This window comes from Pezoporus wallicus, unplaced genomic scaffold (genome assembly GCF_028554395.1).
Source record: "Pezoporus wallicus isolate ANWC-B61680 ecotype Strahan unplaced genomic scaffold, APGP_CSIRO_Pwel_v1 contig_6401, whole genome shotgun sequence".
NCBI lineage: Eukaryota > Metazoa > Chordata > Aves > Psittaciformes > Psittacidae > Pezoporus > Pezoporus wallicus.
In genome coordinates, this window is record NW_026638608.1 from 3,544,955 (window position 1) to 3,566,831 (window position 21,877).

At 44.8% G+C, this 21,877-nt stretch overlaps 1 long non-coding RNA gene across 1 annotated transcript in view; it reads right to left on the bottom strand.

Moving 5' to 3' along the window:
- Nucleotides 1-1,454: 1,454 nt before the first annotated feature.
- LOC130600232 (uncharacterized) overlaps nt 1,455-21,877 on the bottom strand; it is a 30,247-nt gene continuing 9,824 nt past the window's right edge. Inside the window, exons 2-4 of the long non-coding RNA XR_008972400.1 lie at nt 14,735-14,865; nt 2,325-2,421; nt 1,455-1,571 (exon numbers count right to left, since the gene is read on the bottom strand). This is a non-coding gene — a long non-coding RNA (uncharacterized LOC130600232). The remainder of the gene's footprint in view (nt 1,572-2,324; nt 2,422-14,734; nt 14,866-21,877) is intronic.

A 21,877-nucleotide genomic window follows, 5' to 3' on the forward strand; every position in this document is an offset into this window, starting at 1 on the left:
ACACACAGGGGCTGCTGGCTCGGCCATCGCATGCACGCAGCTCATTTCAAGGCACTACTACATATGTTACGAGACAATCTGTCACATTTTAAAAATATATAAATATCTATTCTCTATCTCCTCTGGATAATGTGCAAACTCTAAGCAGCTGGCAAGAGGGCAGTGGTGATTTAATGCAAGAAAACCGTGCTTTGCTGAAGGGGCTGCGGACGAGATAGCTCGGGTTGTAACAAGAAGCCTCTTTGACAAAGGCGCAGAGTGGCATCTTTTCACACAATTATATGTGGGTCACATTAACCTCTGCTGTGCAGGGTTCCCTTGAGCTGCTTCTGTCTGCGTGTCGCTGCAAAGAAATCCAAGCAGAAATTCCCTTCTCCTTCTCTTTCATTTTCACAGGATGGGGGAATGCAGTGAAAGGATGGAGAGGGAAAAGGGGTTCCCAACCTGTTACACACAGGCTATGAGCAGGAGTTGCCCAGTGAAGCCAGTAGCAAACTCCACACTTCGGGGCCTAGCAGTTCCATTAATGAGCCATGTTAATCAATGGCCAGATATGAGGTTTCAACCTGTGTCAGTGCACTAGAATATTTGGATATATGGCTATTTATAGCCAAGGAGACTTGGTTAAGTTTCACTTTCAGCTACGGTAGACTGTGTTTTGAAAGGATATGAGTTTTGTTCTATGGATGGAGAGAGGCTTTGGAGATACAAAGTTTATCCTGTCAAGTACAACTCAAATTTGCAAATGGAAATGTCATCAAAAGCACCATAATACCTTAAACAAAGCAAGCATTTCTTTAACCTAATCATTTGGGTATTCCACTGTTCTGGGTTTGCAGGGAATTTCTTTATCAGACAGCTCCATTGCTGGGGTGGCAAACTTTCAATGGGATTAATTCACCACTTTCCAGTGCCTTGGAAGTCTGTTCTTTTTATAGATTTTGCCTGTTTTCCCAGGCATCTTACCATACTCTTCATGGTAACTCTGGATTCAGGTGGTTTGATGAGGTATATAGCAAATGATCTTTACATTCCATAATGGATTTAAATGGTGAGGTCTGCTCAATAGGAGAATATCACTGTGGAAACCCTGCTTTCCTTTATATTAAAATGGGTTCTTTCTCAATGAACTCATTATGGAAATGAAGGAAATATTCCTTGCAGTGACAACTGATACTTACACTGTCATTCAACTCCAGTGATTTTATTCATTCACACATTTTCAATACCAATGGGCTGCAGGGCCCACTTGCAAAACATGGGAGGCTGGAAAACCTTTGAAGATGGCTGGAGACTGGGAGACAATGACATAGATTGGAAGTGTCTGCCAAGACACCTAAAAGCAAAGATGAAGGCCAACAATTTTAAAGGCATTTGAGCATTTTTCACATATTGAGATCAGTTCTAAGTCATGGTGAGATAAAAAAGTACACCGTGGCATTACCAGAATTGTGCTCACCTTGCACCCTCTGTCACTCGTTTCCCTCCATGCCAAAGTGCTCTTTCCACTCCTTTGTGCCAGGAAAGCTCGGTGTGACTGGGTGCTGAAGCAGACAGAGGAACTTTTCCTGCTTTAAACACATAAACACAAACTAAACCTTTCCCCCCCTTCAAGCTGGATGGCTCCTCCCATCTGGTTCCCAGCCACAGGAGTAGTTGTGCCAGCATAGCAGCAAGTACAAGAGGCCAGGAGACAACAATGTCTTAAACTGATGTTACCACCAAGCAATTTGTAATAGCAAACCACAGGCTAAATCTCAACTAAAAGCTTTTCAGGTTCAGAGTGAATACCTCTATTAAGATGAATTAAGCAATTCGTGGTGTTCAGAGCTGCAGATTCAATCTTTATCTTCAACACTCACCCCTGTAGCACAAATGGCCTGAAAGAAACCAGCTAGGAAGACCATTAATTCCAGGGTTCTGTAGAAGAGGGTTTTTGGTGTGTATTTTGTTTAATACAAAAGCATATCTCTGCAGTGCAGTCAGTACCACAGTGACTCCTCTATACCACAGAGAGACGAGAACTACCTTCAAGTTCACTAGTGCAGGTCCTGATAGCCACCTAGTCTCAACAGCACAGGCTCAGCATGGATTCTTTGTCCTGACAAGATTACTTGCAAACTAGGTGTGGAGGTCGGAGAGCTGCCCTATAACCACAGGAAAATGTAGCTCCAAGTTGATACCCTGTTTTTAAAACACTTTTTTACAGGTCATTCACTTCATGGGCCACCTCAGTGCCAAGTTTCACCCACTCTTAGACCCAGTTTAAGCCAAGACTATCTTTAAATGCCTTGCTCAGGCTCAGACCGCAGGTGTGTACTCACCTAAGTCAGGTGTCTTTCAGCTGGAAGGTATAAAATAGCTCCTCATCCGGGAAGACTCAAGCGTGGTGATGGTTAATGCCACGCAGAAATTGGATCACTGGAATGAAATACATGGAAAACTGAGGAGGATGGGAGCAGGTTTTAGCCTTGAACAAACAATAAAGTGGTTTCTAGATGTTTGTACATCACATCCCTGTGCTGGATGTAAGAGCCTGTCCCATCTGGAGGGCTAAACCAGTCAGATGAGGTTATTGTGAGAACAGTTTTGGATCAGGATCAGAACATCCTCCTCCACCATGCTTTGCAAAGGGTCTGCCTCTAGTTTGTCATGCGGAGGCATGAGCTGCCTGTCAGTGAAATGAGCAGAGTACCGAGGGATTTCCCATGCGAGATGCTCCAGACCCCACGGACTCACATGAACCCATTCCAGATGTCCCAACAGCCCGTACTGACTCGTGGCACGAGCATGCCCAGATGACAGAGGGAGCTGGAAGAGATTTCACACTTGTCTTTAATTCCCAGCTTTGCAGGCTATTTGGAAAACACCCTTCTGGAGTTTATGCCAGATTTTGGGTACCTGGGAAGCACTAACAAAAGGCAAGACTGCCTGGTTTGGGCTGTTGCATGCTCTGTGACACAGAAGGCACAGGGTAATAACCTCTTTATCTTATGTGCATGTAGAAACAGTGTTTGACCATAACACGTAGTTGCATCAGACATACCCTACGGATCGATGTCTCCAGACAGGGTACAGAAGCAGGCATACACATGAGGCTGACCAAACCCCAGTGCCATCTTCCAGTACTGTCACAAGGGCAAGAAACAGAAGGACTTAGAAGAAGAATGAAAATGCCATATTGGGCAAAAGGCAATCTAGCTCGGTACCTGATCTCTACCAGGAGGCACGGGCAGGCTGCTTAAGGGAGAATATAAACCCCAGGTTCTCCTATGACTGGTCTTTCCCTGTTACACCCAGTTGTCATTTTAGCCATTGATGAAGTCACCTTCCATGTACACATCTAAGTGTTCTCTGAACATATTTGTGCCTTTGGCCCTTGTATTCCTTGTCAATGACTTCTGCAATCTGTTTAGCCACTCATGTCATGATTTATTTCCTTTTAGTTGTCTTAAACCTATTATGTGAAGGATTCTTCTGGTCCTCCTGACTCCAAAGCCTCCTGATGAGAGCTGTTCAGGGAATTTTTCAGTGCAATTTCATTGGGAAAGTCAATTAAATTATACTGAAATTTCTCATAAGAAGAATAAAGAGTTTCCACAAGAGTATGTTCTCAGGACCTGCAAGGGATTTCTTCTGTCACTGCTCTCCATGTCCTGTTTTTGGTGTTACCATGTGTACGTGCAAGTATTTAATCATGTGTACAAAATCAAATGCTTCCAGAAAGACAAGCTACAGATGCCATCCATTGTATCTGAGTTAGTACACTCAGACCCAGCATGGAAGACTCTGGTTCCAGTCCATGACCTGAATAAGGTAGACTTCAGCTTTGGTTTCCCACCTCACAGCCACGTGCCATCAGCACTAGTTTATTCTGAGATGACTGAAGTTGTTGTGGTTTAGAATAGCCATGTGCTTGTTCTAAACTAGAATAGATACAAAAACCCTTTCCTAGTTCTACTCTCCTATGTTCATTTGACCTTCACTCTTGAACTTCTACATCCCCAAATACACCTTTGCCTCTCCAGCTGCCATTTACCTGCCTTCCCCAAACTTACTTCTTCCCTGTGCCTCCATAATCACTGAACAAGCTTTGCCCCATCACTGCAGTGAGATCTCCCTCACTCGGATCCTGACACTCTCTTTCCCTGACACCTTGGGTCTAATCCTGACAAAGGTGGATGGATACAGTATAGATCTCCTCATCTCAGCCACTATTGTTAGGAAACCTTTACAGTCATAATAAGAAATAGAAATTTCCAAGGTGTGATTCAGATTATCCTGAAGTGAATCACTAAACTGGAATATAATCATAAGATATATATTTAGATTGGATATAAGGAGGAAATTCTTTCCTGTTAGGGTGCTGAGGCACTGGAATGGGTTGCCCAGGGAAGTTGTGAATGCTCCATCCCTGGCAGTGTTCAAGGCCGGGTTGGACGAAGCCTTGGGTGCCATGGTTTAGTGTGAGGTGTCCCTGCCCATGGCAGGGGGGTTGGAACTGGATGATCTTCAGGTCCTTTCCAACCCGAACTATTCTATGATTCTATGATTGTATGAATATGAAGATTAAATCATGCCACCATCTACAGTATAAATACTTAAACTCAGTTAAAAACCAATAATCACACCTTCTGTCTTTGCTTAGTCTTCTCTTGGCCACAAGAGAACATCATGCGACCCAATTTATTCCTTGTCACTTTGGGTGCTTTAAAAGGAATGAATACTTTCTTTCCATTATCCTTAGTTTCAATAGCACTGTCTTATGGTGTTCCTTCTTTTCCTCTCCCTTTTGAATGGGCTTGTTTCCCACCAGTTACACCAGCTGGCATCCCACAAACCTCCTACCCTGTAGTCCTGCTACTGAGCCCCTTTGTGAAACCAGCTACAGATGTTCTCAGATGACTGAAGTGACAAGTAGTGCTGTTTGTACAGACAAACCTTTCAGATACCCCAAATATTAATTCAACTTTCTGGCACAGACATGACCCCCGGGCACAGAAACATCATGATACACACAGATAGGAAATCAACTTTCGGCAGCCAAATCAAAGCTGTGGGAAAAGGTTTTATTCACCATTTCAGGAACAAGCATTTCTTATAATCCTGCCATATAAACAGCTTTTGTAAGACTCCTCTTTGCCCTTTCAAAAGGTTGTGGGGAAAGAAACGTTGACATCGTGGGGCTTCTTCTGAGAACACCCCATCTCACCTATCTGAATAAGAATCTGAACCCCAAATTCATTGCTCTGGTGTTAAAATGGCCTGGGACAGTCCCTCAGGCAGGCAAAAGCCATTAGAACTAGAGTAATTCTGAAGCTTTTTAGGTAAAGAGCTGAATTGGTTTTTGTCTAGGCAAATCTGATGTATAAAGAGGTAGCCCCATCAGAAGGTGACATAACCCAGATGCCACAGTGACTTGACACTGACTTTACGGCACTCTAGAGAGAGGAAGCAACTTCCCCTTGATCAGGCAACACCCAGCACCTCTCCTGCATCACTGAACACTCAGAAATGCCCCATCCCACTTACCTCCCCCTAGACAAAATGAAATGTTGTCCCCTATGCATCATTCATCAAAGCCAGGCCCCATAATTAATAGCACCTTTTGTTCAGGGGATTTCAACAGGTACTGAAATCCAAAGCATCAAAGCATGGACAGTCTCATCCTGGTCCGGCAGATATAAATATGCCAGGATGACTGTCACAGACACATGACTCGGGAATCACTGTCCCTCCAAAAATGGTTTTAAAGGTCTTTCAAAGCACTGAGATACTGCAAACTGTTCTCAGCTCCAACACACGTGACACTAAGAAAACAGTGCTCTGTGTGGAACCATTACAACAAATACCAAAGCTCCAAACAGACAACAAACTCGGAGTAGCGAGGTACAACACAGGCCTGGTTGTGCTGCCTTTTCCTTTGGCAACACCTCCCATCACAGCAGCAGAAACAAGGGAGTGGTTGCTGGGAAAAGACTATTGGAAAAGACTGGGAAAAGACTTTACTAAGACTTTACTAAGTGACACAGGATAGAATCATAGAATCATAGAATCGTTAGGGTTGGAAAGGACCTTAAGATCATCCAGTTCCAACCCCCTGCCATGGGCAGGCACACCCTATGCTAAATCATATCACCCAAGGCTTCGTCCAACACGGCCTTGAACACTGCCAGGGATGGAGCATTCACAACCTCCCTGGGCAACCCATTCCAGTGCCTCATCACTCTAACAGGAAAGAATTTCCTCCTTATATCCAATCTAAACTTCCCCTGTTTAAGTTTGAACCTGTTACCCCTTGTCCTGTCACTACAGTCCCTAATGAAGAGTCCCTCTCCAGCATCCCTATAGCCCCCCTTCAGATACTGGAAGGCTGCTCTGAGGTCTCCCTGCTGCTTCTCTTCTCCAAGCTGAACAGCCCCAACTTCCTCATCCTGTCTTCATACAGGAGGTGCTCCAGTCCCTGATCATCCTTGTGGCCCTTCTCTGGACTTGTTCCAACAGTTCCATGTCCTTTTTATGTTGAGGACACCAGAACTGCACACAATGCTCCAGGTGAGGTCTCACAAGAGCAGAGTAGAGGGGCAGGATTTAGGCAGAAACCTTAGCACCTCAGCATGGAATGGCTCAGCCCAGCACAAGATCTGAGCCTCCTTTTTAAAACTCCTCAGCTTCTCTGGGCCCATACTTTGGGGCCTGTGGTTTTTCAGCAGAGTGGAATTTAAAGAAGAAAACCTTGGTTCATTACATCATGGCTTCAGGGATATCTAGGAACATTTTACATCGGATCCCATCTCCCCAGATCACCTTCTGAGCTCCTTGTGGTCAAGTCACAGGGCTGCAAACACAAGAGTGATGAGTAACCACTGAATAGCTCATAGATCAGTTCTCTCAGGATGCTAGCAGAGAAACCTGGGAGAGGCATCACTCCCCTTCAAGGGAAGGTGGTAATTAGCTGAAGGAACTGCTATGCCTATGGAGATACAGGAAGAATGGCCTGGAGTTAACACATGCTTAATCTCACTTCACAGGAATTCTGCATCCAAGGTTGCCTGCAGTGCATGAGCATTGATCCTCCTTATCTACCCCTCCACGTCTCAGTTTCCTCTGGGTTTATTACCCCATCTCCTGCCTGTGTGGTTTGGAAGGTCTCTGGTACAAGAAGGAGAAAGACCCATCCTTTGCTGTGAGTTTGGTGTGAGTTTTTGCTCCCAGTCCTGGTTCTTTTCAGAGGTGAACCTTCCGTAATGAGAGGGTTCACATCTGAAGCTTGGTTAGATGGTTAGAGTGGATGGTCCCTTCCAGCCTGAAGGGTTCACATATCTTACCTTTTTTAAACCCAGACAAAAACGGCAAAGCACAGGGAGATGGAAAATGCCAAGCTGCATGGGGAGAACCCGAGGTAAACTCTTCCAAGAAAGCATTACTTTAAGGGGAATCTCTGTTTCATCCTTGTACGTTCTGCCTTCGGGAGACACTTAGTTTCGCAATCTATTATTAGCTGGCTAAGCCCTGTGCTTTGGTGGAGTACTGTACTCTGCCTTTCAGAGACAAAGTGTGAACCTTAAATCTCCAAGTAAAGCCGTGTAAGCACAATTTGTGCATTTAACAATGCAAGGATGGGCAGGAGGCAATCTTAAAACTCTGACCTCAGGTGACTTCTCAAGTCAAAGACAAATTGAGACACAAGAAGCAAGAATTTTGACTGCTTATATTCACTGGTTCAGGCTGCTTCTTATCGAGCAATGTCACCGTGAGACTTTTATTCAACTGAGATAACAGAAGTGACAGGAGCTTTTGTTGGGATTGGCCCTTAAGCTTCCCTTGTCACACCATAATTAGCTGGATTGCTCTATTACAGTTGGGGTATTTCATCTGCAAGTGCATTTGGATGGCTAATTCGAAGATGAGTCTCAAAAGCAGAGAATACTGCAGTGTTACAAGCCCTAAGAATGAGATGTTTCTCTTAACTAGGTGCCTCATCCATTTTGCTTGCTTTCTGTTCCAGACTAAAGCCTTTATTTATGCCTTGAATCCTCAAATGAGTTGGAGCTTTTGTTGTAAGCACAAGAGTCAAGGACAGTTCCTGTCCCAGAGGGCTGACTACCTAAAAGAGGTGACAGGTAACACCTACACCGACTCCTCCTCCTTATAAATCAGGAAATGAACCATGAGGAGATGAAATGACTTGCCTGGTGTCAGTCCAGCTGAATCAGAACTCACAGCACTGGGTAATGACTCAACCAGCAGACCACCCTACCCTCAAACAGTAACTGGAGATTCACACGTGAGTAGCCTGGCAAGGGATTAAATGGTTCACATAGCTGAAGATCCCTGGATACCCCGAGGCTCTGCCACAAACTACCTCCCTTCCACACCTCGGCACAGGATCTTTGTCAAAGCAGCTCAAGTCTGGTATTGTTCTCAGTGGCCCATCTGCAAGCTTTGGCATTCACTTCCCGGTAGGTACCTCCCTTTTAAACTGGAATCCAATTTACAAAGCCTTTAATTTTAAACTTTCTCATCACTGACTTAATAAAACTAAATGACAGGTAATGGTCCCAGAAGCCAGGAACTATTAGATCCTTCTCAACGCTAATAAGGGCTGATCAGATGCTTGCGCGCTCCTTTTCCAGCTCATGAAAACCCAGCTCCCCAAGGACTCTGCAACCAGGGAAGAAACAGGAAACCCACCATGGGTAGAAGGGAAAGGAAAGAATAAAGCACAAAAAGGAGGAAAAATCCATGTCGATGTGAACACTTAAACCTGAGAAAGGGTAGCAGGATCATTGCAGATAATGCCTGCTCCCTACTTGGAGTTCATCTGGGGCCCACGTGCTCGCTCTGTTTCCCTAGCAGGGCACTGGGGGCTCTCAGAGGCACTACAGGCATTGTAGGGACGCAGAGGCATGTAGCAAACCGGCTCTGATTTCTGCCCAAAGGCATCAGTGTCATACCGGTCGGGATGTCAGCTTGGGAGAATGTCAAGGCAGCAGTCACGGTGTGCTGTCGCAAAGAGAAATAGATATCATTTCAAACACACAGCTCGGGAGAGAGGAGGGAGAGGCAGAAAAGTGAATCCCATAATGTGCTTTTGGAAGGGAGAGAGGGAAAAGGAGGCTTAACTCTGCTCTGGCCGTACCAAAGGAGGTGAAAGTAGAGGATGCTCCATACCTTTACAGCCGATGTGCCGCAAGGCTGGGAGGGGCAAGTGGGTGCTCCAGAATGGACCCAATTCTTGTCTCCTTTATATGCTTTTGGTTAGAAAACAGTATCTGGAATTGGCCTCCTAAGACTATTCAAGGAATTTCTTGGCCAGCACAAAGCTTTAGTCTTTGCCTCTAGCACAAAGGAGAATGACAGTGGTGTGGTTGCAACAAATGGGGCTCCCTCAGTGGTTTTCTGTCCTCCTCAACTTACACCTCCACATTTTAGTGATAAATGAGGCTTAAAACCCAACATCATTGCTACATCTTGGTAAGAACCAGGCCTTACAGTCTTCACATCCTAGGTCTAAAGCAACCCTGGTTACACACATTGGATTACACCCCTTTTCCAGAGTACGGTGGCTGTTAGGATGGTATTAGATCTGCTGCTGCTTCTTCCCAGACTGTACTTCTTTCGTGCTGACTTTCCACCCTTCAATGGTTGCAAGGGCATTTGCCATCCAGTGCACCTAGTTGGAGGGGAAAATCTTCTTTGTTGGAGGGGAAAGACAGAGTCTTCACCTCAGTCCCATTCCCATGCTAGGAGAACTGCAAAGAGCAAGTTATCCATCGTAAAAGCGAGGAGTGAAGGCTGCTATTTCAGTTTACATCAGCATCCCTCAGACCAGCTGATATCACTACCCAACAAGGAAAACAAAGTCCACAAGAATAAAGGAGCCAGCTGGTGACAGTTCCTAGAAGGAATTTCAGGCCAATCCTTGTGGCTGGGACAGAAGAAGAAATGAACACAGCAGGTACTTGAGGTTCAATGCAAATGAGGGCTAAGGATTAAATCTGATGGATGCTGCCATTTACTCTCTTCAGGTTTTGGGGCTCCAGGTAAACTGTGAAACAGGTAAACTGTGACCATTAGTGGCAGCTGTCCTTCTACTGCTTTGAAAAGATACAGTTCCATGAGATACCTGCCAAGAGTTCTGCCCACACCAAACAGTGACAGTGTCACAACATTCCCAGTATCTTCGTCTAGGTTTAGGTAACCATATTTCCAAAGCAAACTCTTTTCAAATACCTTTTAGTGTCACAAAAATGCCATCCAAGAGCATTTGTATTGTAACAGAAGGAGATGGAGTGAATTCTGGGGAGAAACATGACATTTCCAAGAGCTGATTATTCCTCGTTCCCCATAAATCATTTATTTTCTGCCCAGGTGCACAAAGGCAGAAGAGCACCAAAGAGTCTCAGGCTTCATCTTTGAAGGCATCCTAGTGGAAGGCTTGGAGACAACACGGCAAACTTATCTTATTACCTCCACCACTGATGTCTGTGCTGCATTTTTGATATCCAAAGTCTGTATCACAGAAAGCCCTGGAGCCTGTTGCAGTATAATTAATGTGATAGGAAATCTTGTACTGGAGCACAGCCAGGATTTTCATCACACTCAAGCCTCACTCAGTAACCACTGGACTTTCCATTCCTCCCTCAGCCACCCACCTTATTTGTCTTTGCTTCCCAGTTCCTCTGAAGCACCTTTTAAACCCTATTGACATGATTCTTAACTATAGTAGCATGCAGGATCTACGAAGGACTCTCTGTCTGGAGCAAATTCCTTGCCTGCTGGCTTGTCTCTAGCCTAAATCAAGGCTCTCTTATCCTTGCATATGACACTAGCTCATATAGCCTTGAAACCTCTCACTTCCCTATTCCCTTCAGATATTTTTATACTTAAAGTGGTTCCTCCTTACTCACCCCTGTCCTTTTCCTCCCAAGTCTGGCTTTCCACATAAAACTCTTCCAGCTTTTCTGAACAGGGGGAAATCTCCCAAGACCCTGTATTATTCTGGTTATCCTATACTTTTCCCTGTTCTCTGGATCTCTCTCGGATAATAAGGTGCATACACTGTATATTACAGCTGTAGAAAGAAGGGGGATTTATACATATGGCTTCTTCTACGTGTAATACACAGGCCTGGATCCTCTCCCAACATCTGCTCTTAGTCTGGACAAAGGGAGTAAAAGATGTTACAAGGTTTGTAGCTTGTGTAAGAAAGATCTCATGAAGAATTGCAATAGCATACTCCTAGCCCAGGGGAAATGGGTATGGACAGCCTCTTGGAACGAGGTGTAGCCTTGACAGGGATGCTTCATCTTGCAACACTAGCTTTTTCACTGCACTCCTTACCAGTATATAGCAAATAGCATTTGTATTGCTTCCTACAACACTACAGTGGTGGACAGATGGAAATATCTGTAGCCTGTAACAGATAGGATTAGTAAAGAGGCTTGCCACATCCGTACAATAGATGGACAGTAGAGTGAAGAGGAGAAGCTGGTGTATTCCTTTCTGGGGTTACACGCCTACTTATCTGAATGTTTTCTTATTCTTTCGGGAAAACACAAACTACTGCTTTTGCTCTGTTTCTACCTGCTGCTCACCAAAGGGTTACACCAAGCTGTCACCCCAGGCAGTGTGCTGGTTCACTTCAACCCAAATCTGTGCCCATAGGGAAATGTAAGCAACCCCTTGCTGGTAGTTTTGCTTTAACCTGACTCGGCTCTAGAGTAACACAACCCCTTTCATTAATTATACTTCCCTGGCCCCAGATTTAAAGGATTTCTATTCCTTATTGGAACACAAACCTACCTGTGGATTTTCTCGCTCTCCATGTAAGGCCCATTACTTACATAAACTCAAAGGACTGTTGGGCTTTATATCCCTGGCTTGGGCATGATCATATTTTATGTAAGTTCCTGAAGTTTGTTAGTCAACTTGCTTTTCACACATGACAACACCACAATATCCACTATAAAGCCACAAGTTTCACAACATCCAGACCCCAAAAAGCCTTAGATGCCCAGCTCTCATGGGAATCCTGAATGTCAGCCCTCATGCATCTCAGGTGGGGTGCCCAAAAGCCAGGGTTACTCTAAATCTGTAGCTGAAAGTCTAGATAACCATCTAATTCTATTGGAGCTTTATCTGTCTTTGGCATGCCTGGATATGCTCTCTTTGTCTGGCCCATACTTTGGTCCTCATGGGATTTCAATGCTTCAGGCACTCTCTCAGCATTTCAGCTTCTTGGAGCAGTATCTGTGGTTGGACCTGCATGAAGAGTCCAAGCAAACCCTACCCAAATAGTAAATCTGAGACGTCTGAGGTGCACTGATATTCCTGGGTGGGAAAATGGAAGTTCTCCCCCTGCAATGTGGCTGTGCAGGGGGAAAAACAAGGACAGCAGGACTTCTTTCATAACTGCTATAGATCTTTCAACCAATCCTTTCTCAGCCAAGCTTCAGGTATTTGGTATCAGAGTCTAATGGCCAAGAAGGTTGTTTTCTGTCTTGAATGGATAAAAGGTCCCCATCTGCAAAAGGGACACAGCACTACAAGTCTCTTTCTCTCCTCACCATTCACTGTCTTTACTCAAGCACTTCACAGAACAAACTAGCTAAGACCTTAGTGCAATGGCTTCATCTGGGGTCCTGTAGGAGTGGCAAATAAGAAACAGCAAGAGAGGAGCTGTTTGTCCCAACAAATGGAGAACAAAAGACGAGATGTTCTAATTTGGATGAATTTGGAGTAACACTCACCCCGTGCTGTGGCCCACTTGACTTGAAGAGAGCTGTGCAGCACACGCATGACACAGCTGGGTTCTGGGTTGGGAAGCCTGGTCCTGCGAAAACAAGTTTGGCAGTGGATATTAGCAGCAGAATCTCACTGGTTGGTACAAGCTGTGAGCTCCTCTTAGACTATTATTTCATTATGGAAAAACATCTCTTGGAAACCCCCCTCCCTGTTCTCCTGCAACTTTCCTTCTTGTGTTCCCAGCACTATTTAGGAAGGCATGGCTTTCCAAGGAGAAGCATGGCCAGATGGTGTGGTGTTTTGCTAATAAAAAAGGAAACTTGGGATGCGTTTGTGTCCCCTCAAAACAACTCTAAATGTGGATTTTGAGATGCAGCATTAAAGGAAAGGCTGAGGGCGTGGATTGCTTTCTAAGTGATATCTACCCAGTCACACATATGACAGACACTTATCCTTTTCATTGCTTGTTGTCTGCTCAAGCCACACAACAGTGTCATTGTTCAGATGGCAACTTCACAGCAAAAAGACGATGGGCACATCCCTCAGCTGGAATTGGCTGCAGTTCAGATTTCAAAGCCCACAGCAAGGTTTTTTTTCACTGCAGCTTCCCTTCTGGGAGGATGCTGACAAGCTGAATGGCTTACCCTCAAATGTGCCAGCCTGTAATACAATCACCAGTCACCCAGGATCTTCTCCAGACCAGACAAAGGTACTGCAAGGGCAGGCAAAACAGATGCCCTGCAAATACCAGAAATGATGTGGTGTTTACTAGGACTCTCAGCCTTGTTCCTGCCACTCGCCTGGACCAGCTCCAGGCGTTCAAGGTTCACACTGGACTGACTCCACATTAAACGACAGTGTAATAATTTATGTGTGTCTCCATGCTTTGGTTTTAAAGCCTGCAATTGAAAGGACGCAGGGACATGGTAATTTCCTTGCTGAATCCGACCTGTGGGCCCATTAATGCAGGATCCTATTCATTACGCTGCTGAGTGGATAGTTGACAACATAGTTCTCTCTGCTCTGGTATTTGGGAAATGGTTGCTTTAAGAAGGATGGCAAAGGAAACCTGAATAGCCTGGAGTAAATAAAGAAAACCTTGTTGAGAGAAACAGGGAACTCCTTCTGCAATACTACTGCTAGAGTATTTGTACACCATGCACAGCTCAGCCTCTGTGTGTAACTGCACGGTTGGGGTGAGGAAAAGAAAGGAAGCTCCACCTCGTGCACAGTTTTGTACTTCTATTAGCTACTTATGTTTTGCTTTGGAGAAAGCCCCCCAAAATCTCACTATTCCCCCCACAGTTTCATTCTGGACACACTGAAATACATTGGAAATGCCTTAAATACAACTAAGCACAACTAGAAGAAGCAGCAAAAACCAAAAAGTCATTTGGAGAGAAAAAGAACACCTAAATATAACCCATGTCTTCAACTCGATCAGCCTCTCCTCTATTATTCCTCTGAAGACAAAAAAGGAGCCAAATCATTGTGATTTCCTCAACAATTTCAGTTTTGCCAAGCTGACATTTTCCAATGGGAATGAGACTATCAAAAAATTTCTGACCAAACTGTGCGCCATAGTTACTAGAGAGCATCTGTGTGAGCTGCCATAATTAGGACGAGGTTTAAGAAATAATTACGGTGCTGTGAGGGAATTCAATGCTTGGACATGGAGTATAAGAGCATGTGATTCCGATTCCTACCTCTGTGTTTTCACCTTCAGCTTTCAAGTTGTTGGCTAGACAAATACTATCGTCAGCCAAAAGACTGAGCTTAGTACAGAGGAAACATATGTATCCGACAGCATCTGCCATGAAACTTGGTCTTATTCTGTCTTGTTTAGCTGTTTTCTCTTAAACAGTCATCATAATGGAAGTAAATGTATCCTTAGTTCATCAGCACAAAGATGACAAGACATGAAGGACATTTATCTTGTCTAGATATCATTTAAACTATAAATGTGACCAGAAATTCTTCTTACCAGCTCAGGAGAATCCATGCTGGGGAGGATTTTCAGTGCTAACAGCTCTTGCCTACATAAAGAACACTGCAGAAGTACTTTCTCCAGGCATCATGATAACCCAGCTGCCAACATCAACCAGTCTGAGGAATCTGAGAAGGGAATGAACAAACGTGTAAGCGTTCATGCTGGATGGTGGGCTCTGGGACACCTGAAAAGTGGTGCTGGCCAGTGCCCTCCCTTTAGCAGGAGCTTCTCCACACAGTGTTTCTTCTACAGCTACTTTCCTACCAGTGGCAAGCTATTCCCTATGAGTGGCAAGCTATTCCTGGCCTACAGCAGCAGTGAATCGGTTCCTCCCTCCTGTCCCTGCACTGGCTCAGCTTCTTGGCCAGAAAGCAGAGGTATATTGCTGACTTCTGTCTCTCTTAACCCTTTTCCCACCCAGAAGCTCTTTATAAGCACTCCCACCTGCTCCTCCACACTCAGACATAAGGTTGAGATAACATCTGGAGGAGCACACTTCTTACTCCCAGCTCCCCAGAGTAGGTGCTTTGCTTTGCTGCTCCTGGAGCACAGGGAGATGTTAACGTGTAGAATTCCCACCTCCCCCAGTACATTCAGTTCTAAATTGTCCCAGTCCTTTCAATCCTCTTCAAGCATTCAGTTTTGGCCCCATTTACAGCCAGCTCTTTCCCTGAATCCACTCAGCTGGTCTGTTCCTATGAGTTACCTCGACACCGTGAGCGCAACTGGATGACACGTCTCTCTGCTGGCTGGCAATGGCTTTTATACATGACTGAGGATTAGGAAGGTTCTTATCTGCACACTTCAAAGAGCCTCCTCCCATTTGACAACTTGGTGCCTCCCCTGGATGATTTGAAAATCTTATTCTCCACAGTTCTAAGCCTTTTGATCTTTATAAAAGCCAGGTCACAGAACAGCTCATACCCTATGTCTTGATGGATGCCATAAACCCTGAGCCATGGCCTCATTGGGCCTCAGAACCTCTAATCTTCTAGAGTATCTTTATGAGTATTTTCTTTGAAGGGCCACAATCTAACTTAAAATCTTGTATCAAACTCACAAACATCATTATTGTGCCTGCAATTTATATTAGGAAAAGAGAAATATAATCCACCATCTACTACTTTTTCTCCTACCAGTCCAACCTTTAGGTCATTCACATTGACATCCTCTCCAGCATAAAAGCAGATGAAGGAGTTTGCAGCCAGTTTTGCTCTCTGGGCAGTGCTGCACATGCCAGTACCACCAACACTGCATCACAAACATCACAGGCCAGTATTTTAATCTAAATAAAGATAGTGCCCGTTCCTGTGTCTTTGAAATAAATGCACGAGTCTGTTTCTTTTAGTATCATTTGATAAAGGCTGTTTAAAGTGCAGGGCATAAGCTCACTGATGATGTAAGAAACTTATATTAAGAAAAATTCTTACATTTAATGAACTGAGAAGATCAAAAGCAGAATGAGAAGGATTTATTTCTACACACTATCATTGCATCTTCTTCTGTCTATGTGTCACTACTGCTGAAAGGGCTTTTCACCACCTTGCTATCTTAGGGCCTGATCTCCAACCGTAGCACTGAACACCACCGAGTGCTGAGGGCCCTCACAACTTCACTGGTGACATTTGGAGCAAAGAATGCTCCTCAGCCCTCAACTAATTTCATCTCTGCCAGGTCTGGCCCCGGTGTCAGGGATACTGTCTGCAGCTATCACCAAAATGATCTTTCTGCATCTACTAAAGGCAGCCAGGACACAGAGAAAGAGGCATCATATCCTGAACACGAGACATCGAATGGTTCCTGAGTTGAGGAATTTGCATGGCACGCTGAAGGAATGAAATGAGGTATGAAATGAGGCTTACAAGATCTCAACCAAGAGATGGGTCTGTCACCAAAGTCGTATTTCCGCTAACTCTGGAAGAACTAAGAAAGAAGCTCTTTTGCTTTCCCAGCTTTGTTATCAGTGGATTCCTGCATAGACAGAATAAAGACAGAAATTGTGTGGAGATGAAGGAAAGCAAACAAATATCCCTCCTTTACTGGATATGCCACCCATGCAAGATGTGCAGGTACTTCAGCCTTGCTCTTGTCTGCTAGAAGAGGAAGATTGAGCTATGCCTCCCTTTCTTCCCAGAAGAACAGTGGACCATGGAAACTCATGGGATTTTACCATTTAAGTCGAGCACAACACATGTCTTCCTTTACAAACCATGTCATGGAGCAAGTTCCTTCCTTCCCCCTCAATCAATACTTGTACAAGGACACAAGGGTTGATTCAGTTTATATGGTGACATTTCACATTTCACGGACTATTCCCCATCCCTCATCCACAAAAGTGACAACAAGCAAGTACATCCCAAGTCATAGGGGAAAAGATGATGAATACAAAGGGAATCTATTGGAATTATTTTGCATTACAAAATAAGGGAGAAATATTTCCAGTATCATTAAATTTCTCATTTGTCCAGTGCATTTGTCCAGACCAAAAGAATCACATCAAGGAAAACAACAAAAACTCAACACAAGATTGAATAGGAAGAGAAGAAGGAAAGCCTGGTAAAATTAACAGTACCTAAGAATTACGATTACCCAAGATGTTGAGTTTGACAGTTTCCTTTTCTTCCCTTTTAAAGGGTAGGTCAAGGCAAGTAATGCAATTTTATACACAGCAAAGACAGGCAAAGGAAATAAAGAAAAAATCAAAGGGAAGTTAAAAATCAGAGGGTCTATGGGATGACAGTAGAAAAAACCATGGAAAGGGTTGGAGCTGTCAGAGACATGAAGGCACCTGGTACAACCTTCATCGATAAAGGCTCAGATCTGTATCATCAGGAGACAGCTCCGCAGGTCCGAGGCCTGATTTATGACTTTCAGATTGCCAGCTGTGACATAATTCACTGGGCAGCAAGGCTGAGGTCAATATACGTTTAAGTAAAAAGGGTTTTTGTAAGCCTGTGGGGTCAATCAGGAAAAACTGTCATTACTGGATGGGAGGGAAGAGGGGAGAGCGAACGGGCTGGCAGGGAGAGGAGAAGTGACCAAGCAGTCAATTCCCGTTAAGTAACTAAGGCTGTTTTATTGCTAAACAGCAGTCTAGCAACAAAGCCCATCCTGGAGCATGTGAGCCAAAGGATCTCCCCCTTTGGAAAGAAGTATCCCGTCCCCTCTTCACCTACATCAACCTCCCAGATTCAGCAAGGACTCAGATTCCAATCCTTCTTTCAGAGACAGAAAATCCACAACTGAAAAGACTTAAACCACCTGAGCTGAGTCCAGTTCAAGCAATCTAAGGGCCCTGTGTCAAAAGCATCCTGCATCATGGCTTCAGCACCCTGTCCAACTTGAAAGGTAAGGCCTTCCAGAAGTTCCCAGTTTTATTTACACCTATCTTGTGGGTGTTATGATGTCCTTTACTGTAAGACAAAATCCTTCTACATAGCAACCATCTATGTATTTATAGTTCAGTTGCAAGATTCCTTGGGGAGTGTTCTAGGGAAAAAATCCTGGCATCTCAACCAACTGACACAGATTGTTATGTCCACCCCTCAAAGGATAACACTGTCTGGTGTAGACAGGGTTAATGAAATGCTCCCTAGCCAAGTCTGAAACCTTCGATGCACATTTCTGACCCAAGCCAGGCCTGTATACAAGAGAAGACAACTGGTCTCTGTGCTCACTCCCTGCTCCCTCCAAACTGGCTCTACTAGCTCACGTTCCAGATGCCAAGATGAGACCTTGGTGATGAAAGCTGGATTTAGGAGATTGAACTGGAGTCTCTCCTCTTCCGCCTGCGCTATCCTAAAGCAGCTGAATCCTTTGCTTAACGTGCAAAACTTCAACAGAAATAGGGCAAGGAATACAGAGGCAAAAGTGTCCTGTTTTAGCAAGGAAGGTGGGAAAGGCTGCCAAAGTTAATTTGACAGCTTTTACTACTTGTATGGAAACACAAAATCGCGAGAAGTTTGAGAAACAAAAGCTAATCCATCTGAAAGTGTTCATGGCATGACTACAAACAGAGAAAGTAACTACAGAAATCCATCTTCTCGTAGACTGCCCACAGATAGGCCTGGTAGCTGGAACACAGGCTCTGAGTAAGCTCTAGCTGGCTGCCTACACAAAAAGGCCTGGGAAGCTGCTCTCTGGCCAAGCAGGCTTGGAAAGTAGTGTTACTCACCAAAAGTGTACCAGAGCAGTTCCAGAGAGCATGGACGTGGCCATCCGGTCCAGCTTGGTTTGGCACAAGAAGGTGGCTGCATAAACAGTGGTCAGAATGAGATCCAAACCCAAGAGCACTGAAGCCACAAAGTGAAGATGGCATGAGACAAGAGACAGGCCGCCTCGGACAACTAACTGAGACAGGACATAGCAAGTTTAGGTTTGCTTTCTAGGTGCAGGCCATGACTGCTGACAGGGCTGGTGTGTCCAAAGCAGGCTCTTAAGAGGAAGCTCAGGTTTCACCCATGAGCAGAAATGTGTATTATGACTTCTCAATTCAATGCAAGACCTCACTGACTCACCGCATAAGCTGGTTACTGTGCACGCAGGGATACTTTCCCTCCAGCAAACTTCCTTATGTTGGCATTAATTTCTTTGCCTTCTTTGGCTGCTTGAATTCGTTCTCTTTAAAGCACAGAACTGACTTATCTTTCCATACTCGGAATGTGCTCTGCTGTGTGCAGGATGGACTTTGGCATGCCAAGAGCATCCTCCAGAAACCCCCTTGCTGCCCACCTCCTTTGCAGTTGCCTGCTGGGGCACTTGTGATTCTGTTCCAGGAAGCTGGGTCATCTCTGTAACAAATTAGTGTGGAAAGAAGACTTTTATAGAACCATTAGGCTTCTTAAAGAAATAGATCACAGCACATCCATTTCAGACATAAGAAACAGGTATGAGCTGTCGGTTCAGGCCTCTGCTTTGAATAACTGAAACGTAAAGTAGCAAACGGGGGTTAGAAGCATTTGCTTTCAGCGTGGGACTCAGGAAGCTCTTGCATATCCATGATGATCAGATATATCTCCCATCCTGCTGTTACTGAGCATTTAGGCCAGGCTTTAAGAACCTCAGTTGTAAGGTGCACACAAGATGTGAGTATTTTCCTCATCATTATTGCAGGGGCCGTAAGTGGCAAAAGCAGCTCCTGGTTTGGAACTTGCGGGAAAGCTCGTTATCAGTGGGGCATCCTTGAAACAGCAACCAAGAGCATTAACTTTTAATATTTAATGTAATCCTCAGGCTCTGGGAGAGCAATGTGAGAAATATCCCGTAAAAATCTATTAGTGTTAATAAAATACCACCCAACAGGTTGTCCATTATCAGCAATTAAAGTTTTCAAAGCAGGTCAGAGAACTCCCTGCAATGATTTGTGTGGCCTTTACATCCGTTCTTCTCCTTCTTCCATTTTTTTTTTCCCCTTTATTAAACTTTCTCAACTCTTTTTTTTCCTCCCCTCCCTCCCTCCCTCCTACAGCACAGGCTGAGCCCTAACCAGTGAATTATAGCACTAATGAGGTGTTTATACTCTCTGCCCATCAATCACAGATGTGTGTGAGTGAAAGCACCAGCCCATAGTCGGGAAGTGCTGCAGCCTTTGCTGCAGCCAAAGGAGTATTAGACTGTAGCTAGATAAATCCCCTGCTCTTTTCCTTTGTTGCTTTTAGCCTCAGGGCAGGAGCAAATACACTCCAGCTGATTTTCTACACCGCATAAAAACGGGGACATCCTTGTAGCTCACGTATGTAACCTCTGTCCCTCTCATTTGTCTCACTCTACCCCTTAACCCCAGCAATGCAACCTGGAAAGTGATAGCCCAAACAACCAAAGGAGCAGCTAACACAGGGTGCTGTGAAATAAGGCAAGAGCTGTTGTTCCCCCCCCTCCTTCTGTTTCAATGCTCTTCTCATCTTTTCCTTGGCTATGTCTGGAAAGGAAGGCAGATCTGCTAACATGCCGCTGGTGGCACCCTGAAGGACCAACACTCAGAGCGTAATTAGGAATCAGTTAATTTAAGACTTGTTTCATTTCCTAAAAAAAGCAAAAACAAAAACCAGACTTGGATTTTTTTCATAGTGAGGCTTTGGCTTTCTCACTGGCAATGAATTCATCATAAAGAAAATGAAATCTAAATGAATAAATACCCACATTTATGGAGAACTCCAACAGCTTTACACCTACACACAGAGGGTAACCAAATGAGGTCTCTGTGGTCTCAATTTAGCATCAACTGGTAAAGAGTGGGGCAAGTTCAGATGTGATGCTCACCAAGAACTCCTCAAGGTGCAGCCTCAAAGTCCCTAGGAAGAAGACAAGGAGCTTGTGGCTGGTGTCCCAAGCAGCCCTGCACACCAGCTGGAAGTCTCCGATGTCATCCTTAAGAAAAGGAGTGCTGAGCAAAGAGAAGGAGCTGAAGAGTCTCAGCTGTGGCTGCAGGCACTAAAATCAGTTCTTCCAAAGCAGCTGCCTCTGTTCTAGGTTGATTCATACAAACCCAAGTGTACCCCATGTGTGTGCGTCTTGGTGGGGGAGCCCAGTGCTGTGTGTGCAATGCTGGCAGCCTCCTGCCCCAGGAGCTGTGGTTTTAATCTTACCTCAGCACATATTAGGGTGGAGCAAGCAGTTTTCCCTCATCCTGATGAACGATTAGTATGTAGGGATTTTATATTATTCTTAAAGAAAATCATGTTTTCACTTGAATGGGGTTGATCTCTATGGTGTTTTCTGGAGCTGTATTCCTCTCTCCTGATTCCCACCTTCCCCCCATTCCAATGAGGGAAATACTCTCTTCTCCTCCTCCTGGTACCCTGATCCATCTTCTGATTCATGCTCTCTTCCTGTAAATAAAGCTCTCCCTGTACTGTGCTCCCTGCCCACACCCTCAGGTGCAGACCCGTCAAAGGTGGTCCCTTTGGCTTTATAGCTCTATGGGGGCTCTGTAGCTGAGCACCCATCACCACACTGCCCTTGGGGACAACAGCAGCCTTGGGGCTACCATTTCACTTCATCTGGGACAGGAGATCTCTTGTCTTTCCCCATGTTCATGCCTAGAGCAGAGATTTTTCATGCTTCTCTATCTGTAACCCCACACCACTTTTGGAAGGAAGCTCCAGGTCCTGGTGCAGCCAGTTCACATCTACTGACAAA